The sequence below is a fragment of the Lissotriton helveticus genome (genome assembly GCF_964261635.1).
Source record: "Lissotriton helveticus chromosome 1_1 unlocalized genomic scaffold, aLisHel1.1 SUPER_1_unloc_29, whole genome shotgun sequence".
NCBI classification, from domain to species: domain Eukaryota; kingdom Metazoa; phylum Chordata; class Amphibia; order Caudata; family Salamandridae; genus Lissotriton; species Lissotriton helveticus.
In genome coordinates this window covers 1,556,862-1,576,103 of record NW_027611669.1, presented here as the reverse complement: position 1 = coordinate 1,576,103, position 19,242 = coordinate 1,556,862, and the positions used below count along the sequence as shown (strand labels likewise).

General features: G+C 47.8%; 1 long non-coding RNA gene and 1 pseudogene across 1 annotated transcript; both read left to right on the top strand.

Moving 5' to 3' along the window:
- LOC144805837 (uncharacterized) overlaps positions 1 to 15,148 on the top strand; it is a 103,868-nt pseudogene extending 88,720 nt beyond the window's left edge.
- Positions 1,286 to 9,575, top strand: LOC144805842 (uncharacterized). The gene is made up of 4 exons (XR_013605610.1): positions 1,286 to 1,406; positions 7,247 to 7,317; positions 7,974 to 8,026; positions 8,555 to 9,575. It is a non-coding gene; the product is annotated as an uncharacterized LOC144805842 (long non-coding RNA).
- Positions 15,149 to 19,242: the final 4,094 nt, after the last annotated feature.

The following is a 19,242-nucleotide window of genomic DNA, read 5'->3' as shown; positions in this document are numbered from 1 at the left end:
TTTGGAAGAATGGGCCAGGTTTATGTGAGACTTCAGACCGACCTCCAAATGTGTGAGTGTCACTCGTGATGAGTGAGGCTTGAGGGCTCTGATGTATGCACGTCCAAACTAATGTTGCTGTCGAGGCACTCAAGGCTTCTTGCATGACAATGCTACATAGAGTTGATGCACTCACTAATCAGCGGTGTATTGATGACGAGTGCACTATGATATAGGGGCCTATGTGAAGGAGTAGAATATTTTCGAGTAATGAAATGCCCCTCCCCTGTTTCTCAGACCAGTAACGCCCACTCATTTTTATGATACAGTGTAAACTATGTGAGAAATTTCTGGTTCATACTTGGTTGCCCTATCTTAGGAATTAATTGTTTCAAAGATATATTGCTTTATTTTTGTCAGTGAATCTTTGTTGAGAGAGGATGGTGGTTACTGTAAACAAAACTGCAAAGCCTGGAAGAGGCCGCTATCTTAATATTTTAGGAGACAGTGTGCTCTCAAACCAGAAACTCAAAGCCTAACTATAATTTACAATTCAGTCTTGTTCGAGGATATAAAACCGTATTAAATATAAGGAATAAGCCACAGACACAGGAAAATTAGAAATAAGCTCCTTCAATTGTCGCTTTTACCTATGCCTCATTGTCACTGATCTTGTGTCTTAAACTCCATGATATTTATCTCTGTTTACTTTGCTATCTAGGATGTTGTGGATTTGAACAACTGCAAATAAATTATTTAAAAGAATACTTTAAGCTACCCAGTTTCATTGGAAAACTGACTGATATTCTGATTATATTCTTTGAAATACAGATATAATAATTGAAATACAGATATATTAATTGAAATACAGATATATTCATTGAAATACAGATTGTCACTTCCAGTTGTCAAATTTCTGTAAATACTCTTAAGTCCTTTACATCAGTGTTTGGGAGATGCTCATCTGAAGTGAAGCTGTAAATACCTTTCTACAGCAGCAACTATATTTGAGACTTGTACTTGAACTGTCTGACCCTTAAAAACATTCACTTCTGTGACATCTGAAAGCCCAGGTATTTACAGGTATAAATGCTTGTTTGTGTGAAATGTATTCACTGCTGGAGCCTGGAGGCGGCGGTTCCGTCAGCGGCCACCAGAGGGCGATCCTCGCCTGCTGATGAAACTCACTGAGCTGCACATTGGATGAAACGGAGAAGGGTTTCCTCTTCCGGGTCAGCAGCGGCAGAGACAGCACCAGCAGCGGCAGTGACATCACTTCCAGCCTCTCCTGTTCTGTGCAGCCTGCTGCAGAGGAGGAAGGAGCCCTGTCTGTCTGTGCAGCGACCACCATCTTCAGACCCCAGATCTGCACCTCCCCCCCCCCCAGCCCCAGGAGGAGGAGAGAGCCTGGACAGGTTTCTGATCAGGTAGGAGAGCTGCCAGCTCACTTGACTGCAATTTATTAATACCTGGATCAGCCCCCCCCCCCCCCCCCCCCCCCCCCGATGTCAGGAGAGCTCAGCTATTCCTGCTGCTGAGGCTGAGTGGGGAGCGAAGGAAGTGAAGCCTGTCCCGGGGTGCACAGTAGGTGAGGCCTTTCTATCGGTGCAGAGGAGGAGAGGCCTGTCCAGGGTGCAGAAGAGATGAGGCCTGTCCAGGGACAGAGGAGGTGAGGCCTGTCCAGGGGTGCAGAGGAGGTGAGGTCTGTCCAGGAGTGCAGAGGAGGTGAGGCCTGTCCAGGAGTGCAGAGGAGGAGAGGCCTGTCCAGGGGTGCTGAGGAGGTGAGGCATGCCCAGGGGTACAGACAAGCTGAGGCCTGTCCAGGGGTGCAGTAGGTGAGGCCTGTCCAGGGGTGCAGAGGAGGTGATGCCTGTCCAGGGGTGAAGAGGAGGTGAGGTCTATCCAGGGGTGCAGAGGAGGAGAGGCCTGTCCAGGGGTGCAGAGGAGGTGAGGCCTGTGTCCAGTGGGTGCAGAGAAGGTGAGCCCTGTCCAGGGGTGCAGAGGAGGTGAGGCCTGTCCAGGGGTGCAGAGGAGGAGAGGCCTGTTCAGGGGTGCAGAGGAGGTGAGGCCTGTCCAGGAGTGCAGAGGAGGAGAGGCCTGTCCAGGGGTGCTGAGGAGGTGAGGCATGCCCAGGGGTACAGACAAGCTGAGGCCTGTCCAGGGGTGCAGTAGGTGAGGCCTGTCCAGGGGTGCAGAGGAGGTGATGCCTGTCCAGGGGTGAAGAGGAGGTGAGGTCTATCCAGGGGTGCAGAGGAGGAGAGGCCTGTCCAGGGGTGCAGAGGAGGTGAGGCCTGTGTCCAGTGGGTGCAGAGAAGGTGAGCCCTGTCCAGGGGTGCAGAGGAGGTGAGGCCTGTCCAGGGGTGCAGAGGAGGAGAGGCCTGTTCAGGGGTGCAGAGGAGGTGAGGCCTGTCAAGGGATGCAGATGAGGTGAGGCCTGTCCAGGAGTGCAGAGGAGGTGAGGCCTGTCCAGGGGTGCAGAGGAGGAGAGGCCTGTCCAGGTGGGCAGAGGAGGTTAGGCATGTCCAGGGGTGCAGAGGAGGTGTGGCCTGTCCAGGGGTGCAGAGGAGGTGAGGCCTGCCCAGGGGTACAGACAAGCTGAGGCCTGTCCAGGGGTGCAGTAGGTGAGGCCTGTCCAGGGGTGCAGAGGAGGTGATGCCTGTCCCGGGGTGCAGAGGAGGTGAGGCCTGTCCAGGGGTGCAGAGGAGGTGAGGTCTGTCCAAGGACAGAGGTGGTGAGGCCTGTCCAGGGGTGCAGATGAGCTGAGGCCTGTCCAAGGACAGAGGAGATGAGGCCTGTCCAGGGGTTCAGAGGAGGTGAGGCCTGTCCAGGGGTGCAAAGGAGGAGAGGCCTGTCCAGGGGGAGCAGAGGAGATGAGGCCTGTCCAGGGGTGCAGAGGAGGTGAGGCCTTTCTAGCGGTGCAGAGGAGGAGAGGTCTGTCCACGGGTGCAGAGGAAGAGAGGCCTGTCCAGGGGAGCAGAGGAGGTGAGGCCTGGGGTGCAGAGGAGGTGAGGCCTGTCAAGGGGTACAGAGGAGGTGAGGCCTGTGTCCAGGGGTGCAGAGGGAGAGAAGCCTGTCAAGGGGTGCAGATGAGGTGAGGCCCGTGTCCAGGGGTGCAGAGGAGGTGAAGCCTGTCCAGGGACAGAGGAGGTGAGGTCTGTACAGGGAGCAGAGGAAGAGAGGCCTGTCCAGGGTGCAGAAGAGATGAGGCCTGTGTCCAGGGGTGCAGAGGAGGTGAGGCCTGTCCAGGGACAGATGAGGTGAGGCCTGTCCAGGAGTGCAGAGGAGGTGAGGCCTGTCCAGGAGTGCAGAGGAGGAGAGGCCTGTCCATGGGTGCAGAGGAGGTGAGGCCTGCCCAGGGGTACAGACAAGCTGAGGCCTGTCCAGGGGTGCAGTAGGTGAGGCCTGTCCAGTGGTGCAGAGGTGATGCCTGTCCAGGGATGCAGAGGAGGTGAGGCGTGTCCAGGGGTGCAGAGGAGCTGACGCCTGTCCAGGGGTGCAGAGGAGGTGAGGTCTATCCAGGGGTGCAGAGGAGGAGAGGCCTGTCCAGGGGTGCAGAGGAGGTGAGGCCTGTGTCCAGTGGGTGCAGAGGAGGTGAGGCCTGTCAAGGGATGCAGATGAGGTGAGACCTGTCCAGGAGTGCAGAGGAGGTGAGGCCTGTCCAGGGGTGCAGAGGAGGAGAGGCCTGTACAGGTGGGCAGAGGAGGTTAGGCATGTCCAGGGGTGCAGAGGAGGTGTGGCCTGTCCAGGGGTGCAGAGGAGGTGATGCCTGTCCCGGGGTGCAGAGGAGGTGAGGCCTGTCCAGGGGTGCAGAGGAGGTGAGGCCTGTCCAAGGACAGAGGTGGTGAGGCCTGTCCAGGGGTGCAGATGAGCTGAGGCCTGTCCAAGGACAGAGGAGGTGAGGCCTGTCCAGGGGTTCAGAGGAGGTGAGGCCTGTCCAGGGGTGCAAAGGAGGAGAGGCCTGTCCAGGGGGAGCAGAGGAGGTGAGGCCTGTCCACGGGTGCAGAGGAAGAGAGGCCTGTCCAGGGGAGCAGAGGAGGTGAGGCCTGGGGTGCAGAGGAGGTGAGGCCTGTCAAGGGGTACAGAGGAGGTGAGGCCTGTCCAGGGGTACAGAGGAGGTGAGGCCTGTGTCCAGGGGTGCAGAGGGAGAGAAGCCTGTCAAGGGGTGCAGATGAGGTGAGGCCTGTCCGGGAGTGCAGAGGAGGTGAGGCCTGTCCAGGTGGGCAGAGGAGGTGAGGCATGTCCAGGGGTGCAGAGGAGGCGTGGCCTGTCTAGCGGTGCAGAGGAGGAGAGGCCTGTCCAGGGGTACAAAGGAGGTGAGGCCTGTCCAGGGGTGCAGAGGAGGTGAGGCCTGTCCAGGGGTCAGAGGAGGTGAGGCCTGTCCAGGGGTCAGAGGAGGTGAGGCCTTTCCAGGGGTGCAGAGGAGATGAGGCCTGTCCAGGGGTGCAGAGGGGGAGATGCCTGTCCAGGGGCGCAGATGAGGTGAGGCCCGTCCTGTGTTTGGGTGGTTCATAGAAGGTGGGGCCTGTCCAGGAGGGATGCAGTGGAGATGAGACCTGTTCGTCCAGGCAGGGTGATCGAGAGCTGAGTTTAAGTTTGTTCATTGTTGTCCCAAGAGATTTGTGGAATGAGTGTAAGTTGTTTGTAAACTGGCCAATTGAAGAGCCACAGAGTGAAGCGCCTCAAAATATTTCATTATATATTACAAGAGATTAATGCAGATCTACAGACAATATTGCAAAGTTGAAGACCGGGTAAAGGAGGACGCATCTTTTAGCGTTGCATTCAGAGGTTAGTGCACATATCCAGCAAAATGTGAGAGGCTTCAGACCTACATTCTGGATGAGACTTTGTTGTAACCAAAGTACTCTAGTGACAATTTTGTTACTAAGCAGAAGAAGATCAAAACTGGGAACCCAAACCAGGCCTGACAATTTTGACGAGCCAGCTCCCTGCCTCTTTTGTAGCTGGGGGGTGTTATAGCAACACCACAGCAAAACCAGCCACCAGTGACCAATATGTTTCCCAGCACTGAAGAATCAGCCTCACTCTTCCAGCCTCCCGGGGAAACACCGGAAGCCCGTTACGGCCAGTCCGGCCCTGCTTAGGGTATAGGTTTTACTAACAGTGGCAATTTAAATACCTCAAACACTAATAATGTGCAGAATAAGACATGATCCTTGCGATGTTTGCAGGAACCTGGGAAAATGGAACATGAATCAGATGGCACCGAATGGGATGTCTCAGTTAATGGTCCCAGCCCAACTGGCCTCTGTGCAGAGCATGCAGAATCAAAGGCAGATATATTGGAACATGCCTTCAGTCCAGACAGTCACACAGCCCAGTGCAGAATAGAACGCCAAAATCTCAACAAATTCAGAATTTCAACAAAATCCTTAAGTGATTAATAAGGATTTTCCACAACTTGCATCTATACTAGGAGTTTTTACAAATTCTACAAATTGGGTCAATGATGAATGGCCACAAACTTAAACTGTGATTAAGATCCAGTTATTATGTTAGGGAATAACCTCGTAAAATTACTTGTGGCTTTTTGGGGAAGAGTCACAATTAATTATTCATTTTGTAGGTGTGGTTTATTACATTACATTTTGTTGTGCCATGTTTTCATGACTATTCATTGATTGCTGTCAATTTTACCTCATCATGAACCATGTGAATAATGTGTTCTCTCAGTCTAAAAACGTATAAAATGTACTGTTTTGGGATATTTGCTGGAATTGTTTTATTTTACACTTTTCCTAAAGGCAGATTACATGTCATTCCTCTTACTGATTTTGTACTTAACAACTTTTCCTTGATTTCTAACTAAGCAGGTTCTATGCTAGTTTGTTATTTGATATTTCTTAGCACACATTTGTTGTGGTGGTCTGTCTATTGACTTTACAGCTAAAGTTGTTTCTGAATCTGGCTTTTGATATACTTTAGAGGTTACCAATATGTGATCCTCCTGCAAATATTATGATAATTATTTCTCTATCTGAGTAACCATGTTTATGGCTTCAGTAATTATTTGAAACCTTTAATATAGCTTTGAAGCTTGTTGTAGCTCCAAAGGCAAGGGCCTTTACCAAGGGAGCGGTCCTTTAATGGGCAGTATTGCCTGCTACGGCTGACTATAAGGCCGTTGCACTGTTTGCACCATGAGGGCAGAATGTGTTAATTAATAAAACAAGGGTGTCCCAGAGACCGAGGGGGTAGAAACACCTCCGGTACTCCGAAACCTTTATTTCACAGCTGTTGCTGTGAATGTTCAAAGGTTAACAGCCGCAAGCTGGACCACGGTGGTTAATTGTTGAACATTCACAGCAATAGCTGTTAAAGGAGGCTAAAGTCAGCCCCTGGTTCTCCCTGGGCTCGGCTAAACTGCTTTTCATCATTCACGTGAGCCGGGGAGATGCAGGAGATGAGCAGAACCCCCCCTCCTTCCGAGACGCCAGTGACACTGCAAGCTACGGGAGGAGGAAGGGGGGAGGCTCCTGTGTGCCCTGATTCCAGCCTCTATCTTCTGCCTTCTCTTGCCCAATCCAAATATTTTGGAGAGGCAGAGGCTGTGTATTAGGACATTGTATTGTTGAGAGCAGCGGGCCAATATCAGGTTGTATATATAGGCTGCTGCTGCTGCTCCGTTGTCTTCAATAGATCTTAACATTGGAATGTTCTAAGCTTTGTCTTCTGAAGGTTCAATTCCGAATTTCGTCTTGTGGGGCTCACTAGACACTGACCCTCCGCATCATCCCTTCAGATAATTTTTAAATACAAAGCGCCAACACATTGATGCTTTGTTGCTTCCATTGCTCAGTATTCGAACTCTGCATCAGCTTGAGCATGAATTGCAGTTCCTCCGAGAGCATGGTTTGTATAAATCTAAGAGTCTGGTTGACTGATTTATGAACGGGGCAGAATTATGTACAAGGAATTTAACATACCTTTGCAAACCAGATTGTTTTGATTTGTAAGTTTCACGGGTTGTAAATGGAAAGATGGGGGTTATGAAGACATGGACCGGGTTGTTAGGGTTTGTTCTCTGAGACTGTGGGTGCACTCTATATTCACAGAGACCTTTTCCAGCAAGGGTTCATGTTTCTTGGTGAACCAAAAAAGTGTTTATTCATACCCATATTTGCTTCACAATGGCTTTCAGAGAACAAGAGATTCTTTTGTTTTGTAAGTTCAGGACTTTTTTTGTAAAATGTGATGAAGTGTGATAGTCATCTGACGCAAAACTATTTCTTTACTTCCTTTCAAGGTATTCTGGGCTGACCAGGCAGTGCAGCGGGCTGCCACCCTTGGAGGAACAAAATATAATATAACTGTCAGGTAAGGATTCCTATAACTCTTAAGTTTCCTTTTACCCTGTTTCTTCTTTCTCTATTCCCTTTCTTCCTCTCTGTTTTGTTTTTGTCTCTTCAGCTTCAACATTTGACTCCTTCTGTACACTAATCTTCTTGTTATCAAACTTCTGATAATAATATGATGGAGCCACATTCCTCCTGGAAATGTTGGGGGTGTAGTGCAGGTCCGATTCCTTTTTAGGTCGGTTTTGCCCAGCAGTTCGTTAACTATTGGCACATTTGTCTCCTCCTCTACACCACGTGATACTCTCCCCCCTCTGACTGTTCTTTTGCCGTCTTTCTCTCTTGCTCTGACTTCCATCTCTTTACGTCCTCCTAAACTATCCTTTTCAGTCTTATCTACTACAAGCAAAAGACACAGTATATGTGTGTGGACACACACGCACACAAGGCTTGCTTTAGGGTGGTGCAACCGGTGGAGCTGCACCTGGTGCTGACCTTGGGGGCACTGTCTTTAGAAATAACCTATGGGTTCACAAGCACCTGCTGCACAGTTTCCTGTGCTGGAACATGTGGTGCGAGTGGAAGATAGCCTTTTATCTCTTTCTTCTGTTTTGTGTTTTTCTTTTCTAGACCCTTTTTGTTTCCTTTACTGTTGTGCTGTTTTTTTCTCTTTTTCAGGTGTTGCAGTGCCTGGGACCTGTCGGAGGAGTGTGATGAGTTCTGGGCACCAAGTAAGTTCTTATCATCCGCACAATTTGAAATAGTGAATTCCACCGAGCTAACTGGACACAGCGTCAGTCTATGGTGGCATTTAAAGCAGTGATTACAACAAAGCAAATACCTTTGTTCAATAAATTGTTCAATAATTGTTCTAGATCACTGGAAAAAGGAATAGATTAACAGTCTAGGTGGGCAGGAGATAATTAATTAAAAGTATTACAAATATCTCTTTGTGATGCCAGCCTTTGCCACAGAAATTGTAAATTGATAGTTTTGGCTGCTGCTGAGAATCTGTGTCACAATATATGTGCAACTTGTGTTTCTTTCTTAAATATTAATTACGTTTTCTCTCACATCTATGAGTTCCAGTGATCCGAAGCTCCCGATTTACAGTGTCCCCGAGCTGTTTCACCACTATCAGAAATGATACTCAACTCATTTCCTGGCTTGTTTTTGTCCATACTTTCTTTGTGCAAAGTATAAGGTCATAAATATTTTTTCTTTGTTTTCATTTACAATTTCTGACTCCGTTTCTACAGGTGACTGAAGCATGAAGAGAAAAAAGAAGGTTAAAATTTAGTGAAACGCAACGAAAAGGATTATTTCAAGGAAAGTTAAAACATTCTCGAGCTCTTGAGAAGAAAACACATTCTATGTGCCAGGAATGGTGAGGATGTTGGTGCAGAAGAAAATGGTGAATGTGAAAGTTGTCAAATCCCTATAGTAAAATGGCCATAAATGTTTATCAAGTGTCAGGAAACTGATATTGAGGAGAAAATTGGCCACAACTGATACCTACACAGTGCACTTGAGAAAACTCAGTGTTGTAAATTCTGTTTGATGGTTTATGAGAAATGCTTTGGAGACCCAGACCCTCCCCAACAGATCAGCATCCGTAGACGTGTTGTGATGTGACAGAACCATCAAAAAGACTAATATCCCTGGTTTACAAGCGGAAGCTTTTGTCTCTGTCTCCTGAAGATGAGAGGAGAGAAAAGGTTGTTTAAATACACTTTCTCAGATGTCGTTACAGCAACGATGCTGGATTACCATTTCCAATATAGGAAGATTTTCCCCCACCAATTCTGTCTCTTGGGTTGATCCGAGTGGTTTCAAAGTGTCCTGTAACTCCAAAGTCGATCATTAACCACTGAACAAAAAACATATTCTGGCACAGAAAGTATAAAAGGGCCCAGTGTTACGCTATTGATAATTCATAAACCACCCTGGCATGCCCTAATCATCGGTCATTACTGGTATGAACGAACATACCTAACAGGCAAACACTAAAGCCCAAACACCTTAAAACTCCTAAATCAAATGAGATAAACTAGAATCACAAAATAAGACTAATTAAACTAGAGGGAATTCACCCGGGCATAACTTGGAGAAAATGAATCCATGAGGGCATCTTAATTAATACAAGGGGCTCCTCGGTGAAAGTTAATAAGACAAGTTAGACTGGTGCCTTTAAAGGTAGAAAAATGATCTCCAGGTACACACTATCATTAGTTAAATATATGTTAAGAAGAGCATCTGAAATGTACTTTAGAAGTTAATGCTGAGTTGTAACATAAACAACTACAAAATCAGAAATCAAATTTAGTCTTAAGATGGCATGTATGCAGGAACAAACCCAACTTGGAGAAACAAACAACTCGAATAAGAGCAATGACTGTGAGAACAGCTTTAGTTATCAATCCCACCTTACCCTGTGTAGGAGAGTAGGGTCTGCTATCCTATGGTCACCCCAAATTTTTGCTTTTTGCTTCACTGGTTTTCGACTACTGAGGCTGTGGGCCTGCTGATCAGACCCCCAGCCTGCTGTTCTCTCACTAAATTAATGACACATGTGCTATAGGCACATACCAATTGGAAATGGACTCCTTGTCAGCCCCTGTAGAATGCACTATAGGTGCACAGGGCACAGGAGCCACTAAGGCCTACCAGGGGCTGCAGCATATCTTTTGCCACCCCTGGCTGGTTCTTAAATTGACACAACTGGCTGATCACTCAGCTGGGGTAAGGTGGTGTACACACCCCTTGCTTAGATATAGTATACCTATGTCTAAACCTATATCTGGACACATGTAAACCTGTGAGCCACTCCTATAGACAGGCCTCACCAATCCTGGAGGCTGGGTGCATGGTTTTTATGTGAGATGGAGCTCTAGCATGAGCTGAGCCTGTCTCCAGCCGTCGGGAACAAATCCCTAAGCTGTTTCAGGATAATGCCATACCATATACTATTAAGTGCCTTATAATCCTCGCGGTTATTTAGCAACTCTGGTTTGGCTTTATCAAAACATGTCGTGTAAGGTGTCATACGCTTTGGAATACCATCCCCTCGCCAGTTCTGGCGACGGGGATGGCATTCCACCCCTCTAGAGGGGTAAGACATGTTACTTCACTTTAATGCGGTTGATTTCTCCAAAGGCCTTAAGATCCACAAAATGGATGCCTCTGCCACAGACAAATGTCTGGACCCCTGGAGCTGACCGAAACCCAGTCAAGGGGGTCCTGGACAAAGGGTTTCCTGTCACAGGAGGGTGTCACCGCCCTCCAGACAGGAGATAGTGTATTGTAGCAGGGAGGTTTGAAAGAAACCAGACACTGCCTGGGGCGCACAAGGCTGCCCCTTGCATAATCCGGCCAAACCGGTTCTGGGGCACTCCAGCCCTCGTGCCAGGGCGGCCTGGATCAAAGGAAGGGGGTGTATCCACCCACTTCCTGGGTCCCACCCATTTGGAGGGGACCTAGCAGGTAATCACGCCCACCAGATTCGAATAAGAGTGGGAGCAGTGCCAATGCACATCAGATTTCCTGGAAGAAACATTTGAAACGATATTCTGGACCCTTCGCCCTCCATCTCAACGTGGAAGCCCGAAGAATCTCCCTTGTGGTCAAGGAGTGACCACCCTGCAGCAGCAGGCACCATCCAGCCCTCGACGTCTACTTAGTTGCAGTTCCCGCCGGAACTCGAGCGACTGAGATCGACGAGATCAAGCCTGCCCAGCTTCTAACAGCCCGATCCACAGTCCATGCAAAGCTGAGACCCGTGGAGGCGACCGGAAGCGTGGGGCACGCCATCTTGAAGTGACCACGAGACGCTGACCGTGCAGCCCACGAGTGACCCTCGAAGCTGTACACCGGGGTTTGAGAAGCCCCCACCCTGAGCTACTCCTGAGCCGAAGTTCAGCCCTCCACACTCGACGAGTGCTGCGTGGGGCCCTTTGGTACGATTTGGCTCAACGTGTTGGCCCGGTCACTTGCCAGCTGGCTTGTGGTCCCTGTGCCGACGAACTACCAAAGAAGACTCGTGAATCTGGTTGCTCCAGATCCACACCAGCTCCCCTGAAAAGGAGCCCCGACTCTGACCTTCCTGGTCCGAGTGAGAAGCAATCTTCCGATCCTGCGTGGATTGCTCTTACCAAGGCTTGTTTGCTCCAAACCTGAAGCCGACTGCACCGACGGTGAGAGCCTGCGTGGGACAGATCGTGACCTGCTCCTGGACGTCGCAGATGCCCCAGAGCCCACGTGACAGCGGAGAGAAGCTCCTCGACGACCACCTGATTGCGCCCGACATTGCCTGGTTCCGTCCTGGTTCCACCCTGGTCACTGCTGAGTGACCCAGACTCTGTCCCCTCTGCTTTCAGGTACTCTACAACTTGAGTCCACCCTTGGACTCCACCGGACACTTCGTCTTCACCCTGCCTGCAGCCCTTTCAGCTCCAAGCACCAAGAGCCTGCGTGTCAAAACCCGACGCCACTTCGACCCTGTGCACCCACTTCCTGTGGGTGAGGTAACTTTGCTCCGCCGGTGTTCCCACACTGGTGCACACCTCTAGGGTCTGTGTGTTAAGTTTTGTTCCTCTAGGTTCAGCGGAAGTGTCCTTAAACTTTAACTATTTGACTTTTACGCACCATTGGTTAACATTGGTGCATGCGTGCGCTTTCCGCACATCTCCCGAATCCCGAGGGCCATTCCCGACTTCAGCATTGCTTGTCCTGACTGCTCCCAGCGATTCCCTAGGCCCTAGGCCTAACCACTGTTCGAGTGGCCTCTCTTATACCACTTGTTTAGTATATGGTTTGAGTGGCCCCCTGCCCTCATCCATAATTGTGCAACTTGTATGTTTAAACAGTGCTTTTTGATTTAACGCTTGTGCCCCTTTATTCATAAAGAATACTGGGGATTGTTTTAGTAATAAACACATATATTTTTATAATATATACTTGTGTGGTGTCCTTTCATTTGGTATTACAGGATTGTATGTGGTAAAACAGCTCGCTTAACACGACCTCTTAAGTTAAGCCTTTAGGCTGCTTAGTCCATGCTACCCCTAGGATAGCTTGTCTAATAAGGTTGACTTACAACCAGACACCATAAGGGATTGTTTGGTCAGGTAGTAGGTGGTTCCAGAATTGGAAACATCCCCTACCAGGCCAACTTCTCACACCCAACATGAGAAAATTAGCTCTGGACGAAAACCCTATCAGTGTCCCGAATGCCAGAAAGTCTTCAATCACAAATCCAGCCTTACGGTACATGAAAGAACCCACACTGGGCATAAACCTTATCAGTGCTCTGAATGCTGTAAAAGCTTCAGTAGCAAATCCAATCTCACTTCACATGAAAGAACCCACACTGGGCAAAAACCTTATCAGTGCCCTGAATGCCAAAAAAGCTTCAGTTTTAGTGGCAGTCTGATTCAACATCAGGGAACTCACACTGGCCAAAAACCTTATCAGTGCTCTGAGTGCCAGAAAAGCTTCAATCATAAATCCAGGCTTACTGCACATGAAAGAACTCACACTGGACAAAAACCTTATCGGTGCTCTAAATGCTTTAAAAGCTTCAGTCATAAATCTACCCTTACTGTACATGAAAGAACCCACACTGGGCATAAACCGTATCAATGCTCTGAATGCTGTAAAAGCTTCAGTCATAAATCTACCCTTACTGCACATGAAAGAACCCACACTGGGCAGAAACCGTATCAGTGTTCTGAATGCCAAAAAGGTTTCTATCACAAATCCGGTTTAACTCAACATGAGAGAATCCATACTGGGCTCAAACCCTATCAGTGCTCTGAATGCCAGAAAAGCTTCAGTCGGAAAATAATTCTTACTCACCATGAGAGAACTCACACTGGGCAAAAACCTTATCAGTGCACTGAATGCTGGAAAAGCTTCAGTCATAAATCCAGCCTTACTGCACATGAAAGGACCCACACTGGACAAAAACCTTATCAGTGCTCTGAATGCTGTAAAAGCTTCAATCAGAAATACAACCTTACTGTGCATGAAAGAAACCACACTGGGCAGAAACGGTATCAGTGTTCTGAATGCCAAAAAGGTTACTATCACAAATCCAGTTTAACTCAACATGAGAGAATCCATACTGGGCTCAAACCGTATCAGTGCTCTGAATGCCAAAAAAGCTTCAGTCAGAAATCCAACCTTACTGTGCATGAAAGATCCCACACTGGGCATAAACCATATCAGTGCCCTGAATGCCAGAAAAGCTTCAGACTGAAACAGACTCTCACTCACCATGAGAGAACTCACACTGGGCAAAAACCTTATCAGTGCTCTGAATGCTGGAAAAGCTTTGGTCAGAAATCAAACCTTACTGTGCATGAAAGAACACACACTGGGCTCAAACCGTATCAGTGTTCTGATCCCAGAAAAGCTTCAGATTGAAAACAACTCTCACTAGACATGAGAGAACTCACACTGGGGTAAAACCTTCTTAGCTCTCTGAATGCTGGAAAAGTTTCAGCCGGAAATCTGGGCTCACTCAACCTGCGAGAACTTACCTGGAAAACCTTCTCATTGTTCTAAATGCCATGGAAGCGTCTACTGGAGATTCAGTTTCATTCAACAAGAGAGAACCCACAACGTGAAAGAAAATGATCCGTGCTCTCAATGTGACAAAAACTTCAGTTGTAAATGTAACCTTTCCACATAAAAGAGACAATGTGGGAGAATAAAAGGTGCTCACTGTCAACCCTGAGGAGGAGCTTTCAGCATCACAAAACATTTAGATGAAGCAGCCACAAAGACACCGCTCTATTGATTGTCCAACAAACCGTCTACTGAGAAAAGTACACAGCGTGGAATGGAAATGCTTGAATTAACCTCATTCTTTTGTAACTATTCGTGGCCTCATTCCATTCAGCGTGTTTTGTTTGCTGAGTGTTTATAAGCAATGACTGACCCACAAAGTCCATTCAATCCTGAATTTTGAGGCCACGCCCCCAAGGATCCCCCAAGGAACTGTTTCCAGCCTTAACGAGCCTCACAGGGGGCTGCAGCAGGAGTCCCTTTGGCATAGGTCTCTATGGGACCAACATCTGTTCATGTCTGTACCACGTAGGGCTGATCATTGATAAAAACTAAACGTGATGGATGGACTGGTAGTTAATCTCTGCAACATCCCACCACATCATTCTCTAGTCTTTGTGTAACTACAGATGAGGTCAGCCATATGCAAATGATTCTTGGCCCCTTCCTAAATAGTCCTAATGACTTCTGTTCCAAAAGGACACAGCCTCGTATTACAAAGATCCACATGAGTGGCCTCTTTCCATCTTGTTTTTGTTTCCAATGGAACCTGCTATCCCCTAAACCATGCCTCAGGCCTGCCAGGTTCCATGCTTTAGCTCTTATCATCAACCTTGAATCGTCTCCATAACTTGGAAGCTCCGAAGACTTCGCAGCTGTTGTAACTGCTTGAAGTTTCACACATTTTGATGGCTGTGGATTCAGGTTCAACTTGATGACCCAACTCTACTCTGTGGGCATTTTGCACTTCAAGCCACTTCTGTGCAGCTCGTCATCTATGAGACTGATTCAGCCAAAAACCTTGCACCAAATTCCAGTGTTAATCATCACCAGAGACTAAACTTATCTTTGTCCTCTCGAGCATAGCTACCAAAGTCAGCTACAATTTTGTAGATGACTTCCTGATTGATTTAGTAGAACTGCTTGTTTTTTATTTATTTACCTTTTTGTTTGGTTTTGACAGTTGTTTTTTGCTAATTAATAATCCTTAAATCAAAGCCCACATTTTGATTTTGCTTCTTAATAATTATTTAATATTCTTTTTGCTCTAAACTTGGTTTGAATCTTACAGTTCCTTGTCTATTTTTAATAAACTGTAATGAAATTTGTGACTTCCACTGTTTTGCTTTTCCTTCGAGCGCCCCTTAGGCCATACTGCTCAATCCACGTTACCAAAAGCTTGCTAAGAACACTTCAGTAGAAGACACATTTACCTTTGCTGGCCAAAATTTGGGAAAAGCAAAGCAGGCTGACTCCAGAAAGCACACCAAGGTTACTGTCTTAGGTGGCTTCTGCATCACCTGTAGATGCAAAAATCAAAGATTATGAGGGAAGCTGTTGGTAGCTGTGCCCCAGGAATTTGAGACTGCCTCTCAAACAGTCTCAAACAGTTGAAAGAGCTCAAGAGGCACCCGTCAGAGATCCATGTCTCAGCAACTAAGACTGCCCGCTCCTGTCATACAACACTCACACTGAATCACACTCCCTGTGCAACTTTTACATAAACAAGTTTTGTTGTGCTTTGTGAACAGGCTTTCACCCCCCTTTGTATGCAAATGAGTTTCTGTGATCAGATACCCCAGGCTCCCATCTCTTCTAGTGCAGACGATAATGTGAGAACTGTAACGAGATCACAAACAAGGGCTGTATTGAGAAATAATCGTCTTCCAAGTCACACAGTAGTTTGTAGTTCTTTATTAGTATTTTAAATGTACATCCTCATCCCGTTCCAAGTTAGAATAAAGTTTGCGAAGCGCGACTCTCTTGTGGCCCGCTCCACAGATTAAGTCCATAAGAACAAAAACAGAGTCCAATTTCCTGCCTGAAGAAGCGCAGAGGCAGGTAAACTAGAGGGGTCGAGAAGCAGTATAAATGTATTTACAGCATTTTTGGTTTTCCACTCTACCCATGGGTCGATAGTTGCAGGGAGCCCCAAATCAACAGGGAGCTGCAAACCTTGGATATCACCTAAGTTGCCCTGTACACGTTCATTTTCGTGTGGTAAGTTCATCGCTTAATACCTGAAGATGTTAGGGTGCCACCCCAGTGCTAATTGTGGCAGCACTTCCTGTTTTAAGTTGTTAGTTTGTGCATGGGATATAAGCTGGATTTGGTCAAATTTAGCCTTAGTCTAGAAGCCCTACCAAAATCAACTAGAACATCCATCACCTGTGGTAGATACGAATGCACGTTCCTGAGGTACACAAATGCATCATCAGCATACAGTGATATGTCCTCTCAATTTGGCTCACTCGGTATACTGATTGCTGGGTCCTGTGACCGAAACAGGACAGCGAACAGATCCATGGCTAGGGCAAAAGTAATCGACAGTGGGCATCTTTGCTGCATGCTTCAAAATAAACTGATATCTCTGCCTGTCCGGATGCGGGACAGCGGGTTGGTGTAGAGGAGATTAATCCAGTGTAATATTTCTGGGACTAGTTTCATGCACATTAGCACTTTCGTTAAGTAAAACTACTCCAGGGTGTTGAAGGCCTTCTCTATATCTAGTGAGAGTGCTGTGTATGTAGGCAATTCATGAAGATTCTTTTCCAGCAACCGGAGAGGCGCCATAGGTTAAGATATACTTTCCTCCCTGGTACGAAACCATTCTGGTCTTGATGCCAATGTAGAGAGGCAGGGGAGCAACCTGTTTGAAAGGACCTTCCTGCAAATCTTGTAGTTGGTGTACAGTGGCCAGTAGGAGCGTAGCTCCAGTGGGCCCCTGTTGGGCTTAGGCAGTACCAATATCATAGCCTCCCATAGGGATCCCGGCAATGTGCCCTCCTGCCTGGCCTGTTGGTACATTTGGAGTAGCTTTGGCGAGAGGGTTGCTCTGTAGGTGAAGTAAAAGTCCACCGGTAACCCGTCCATCCCAGAAGTTTTGTTGCACGCGATCTAGTCAATCATGAAGCCAATTTCCTCAGTGGTCAGGGTTTCATCTGATGTATGTCCCTGAAGATGTTTAAGTTTGGGGATCGTCAGTCTTTTCAAATACTCATCTAATTGGGGTGCCTGCACTCTCAACACAGCCTGGTATACAGACGTCTGGTTCTACTGGAAAGCCTGTTTTATATCTGCTTGCACATTCAATATCTCTCCCACCGGTGATCTACTGCCGTTTCTTTGGGTCTTTGGGGTCAACGACCATAGGAGCCTTGCTACTATTTGATAGTGTAGTGTTCCTAGTCTGACCATCGCCTCTCTTTACTCCTTTCAGAGAGGGGTGATTAGGTTCTCGTTTCATGCAGCTACCACACATATATTTCCGCTGTTCATATTGTTTGTTCATAGGAGAGGTTCTTGGCTCACAAGGCATGTTTTACACCGTGCTACATCTTGATGCACAGGCCTTATGTGACACCCTTAAAGGCATCCCACTCTATCACTGTCGTAGAGGCAGTCCCTTTTTTCTCCTCAAAGATGGCGATATGTGTCCTTACAGTATCACAGAAGACTCTGTCCTGTAGGGCCGGGGCATACCGCCTCCTAATAGGTACTGGTGCATGTCTTCTGCCCCACTGAATCATCGTTTTGAGGTGGTTGTGGTCCGAAAGTTGGTGGCCTAAACATTCACGTCACAAGACCAAGGAAGCCACAGAGGGATTGCATAGGAGCAAGCCGATTCTGATGTGCAGCTAGTGTACTGTGAGAACTACAAGTACTTTTATGTATGAGAATGTGTTAGATCTGGGGGTCTCTAGTTGGCAATGGTATTCACCTTTGTCCAAATAGGGACCCTTACATCTAAGTCAGAATAAGGAGATTACACTCCTTAATAACCCCTGTTCATCCCCTATGTAGATTGGCACGAGAAGACAGGCTTATCTCAGAGGCAGTGTGTTAAGCATTTGTGAATATACACAGTAATGCAGTGAAAACACTACAGATTAACACAACACAGGTTTTAAACAAGACCACAAATGACAAAAATCCACAATACTACACTTAAGATGACTTAAAAGATGATGCAAGTTGCTTAGTTAAAGTATTTGGTAAATGCAACAAAGTTCTCAACAAAGTACCTGGATGCGCTACGCAAAGTAAACAAAAGGCTCACAAAAGGGGAGTTGCGTCGCTTCCGTGTTCCGGGGGAACGGTTGCGTCCTGCCTCAATGCTTGCGCAGGGTAGGTTACTCGTCGTGAGCCTTACTGGAGCGAAGGTGATGCGTAGATTCACGGCTTGCGGGCCCGTTGCGGTGCGCAAGATGGCGCCTTGATACAATTATCTGGTTGCGATGCGAGAAGATGGCGCCCTTGATGCGGCGATGGGATGACGATGCAATGACGCCCTGGCAGCCTTGCGACGACTCTGTACTTTGGAGCCGCGACAGGCCCTGTGACACTCTTCTCCGGTAATGCGATGGCGACTCTCTCGATGGTGTCACGTTTCTCCGGTGATGCGACAGCAGGCAGCTTTGATGAACACACGCTTCCAGAGAGATGCAACGAAGTTTAGCTTCTCCCGCGTTGCGATAATTTCAGCTGCGGCGGTGACACGATTCTTCTCAATCCATGGCGCTTCCAGCTTCCAGTGACTGGAGTCAGAATTCCCAGCAAGGAAATTGAGGAGGGAGCTGGAGGTGAAGTCTTTTGTTCCTGAGACTTCAGCAGGAGGCAAGTACAGTTCAAGCCCTTGGAAAATATTCTGTAGATGAAAGTCCTTACAAAGTTCCTTCTCCTTTCCCTCGGCAATAAAGCAACCACTGCAGGCCAACCCAGGAAACAGCACACTGGCAGAGGGGCAGTCCAGCTCCTGCAGCTTCCTTGGTTCTTCTCCTAGGCAGAAAGATTCTTGTTTCAGTAGTGATCTAATTTCTTGGGATCAGGGTCCCAATATTTATAACCCCAAATCCTTTGTTCTCTGAAGGCAGAGAGGCCTCTGCCTAGTCCAAACCAGTTCCTGAGCACTTTGTTTAAATGACTCTCTTCTTCTTTTCACTGTGCAGGGCAGAGACATCAGATGCCCCACAGGAGGTGGAGCCAGCACAGGGGAGGGAAGATACAGCTCTGGAGCACTCTGTTGACATGATTCCTCCTCTCCTTTCACAGTGCAGGGTCGAGACTTCAGACAGGCCACAGGGCCAGCATTGTAGAGGGAAGGCCCAGCCCTATTCAGGTCCCAGGTGCAACTCCTCCCGCCCATCTAGATGTAGAT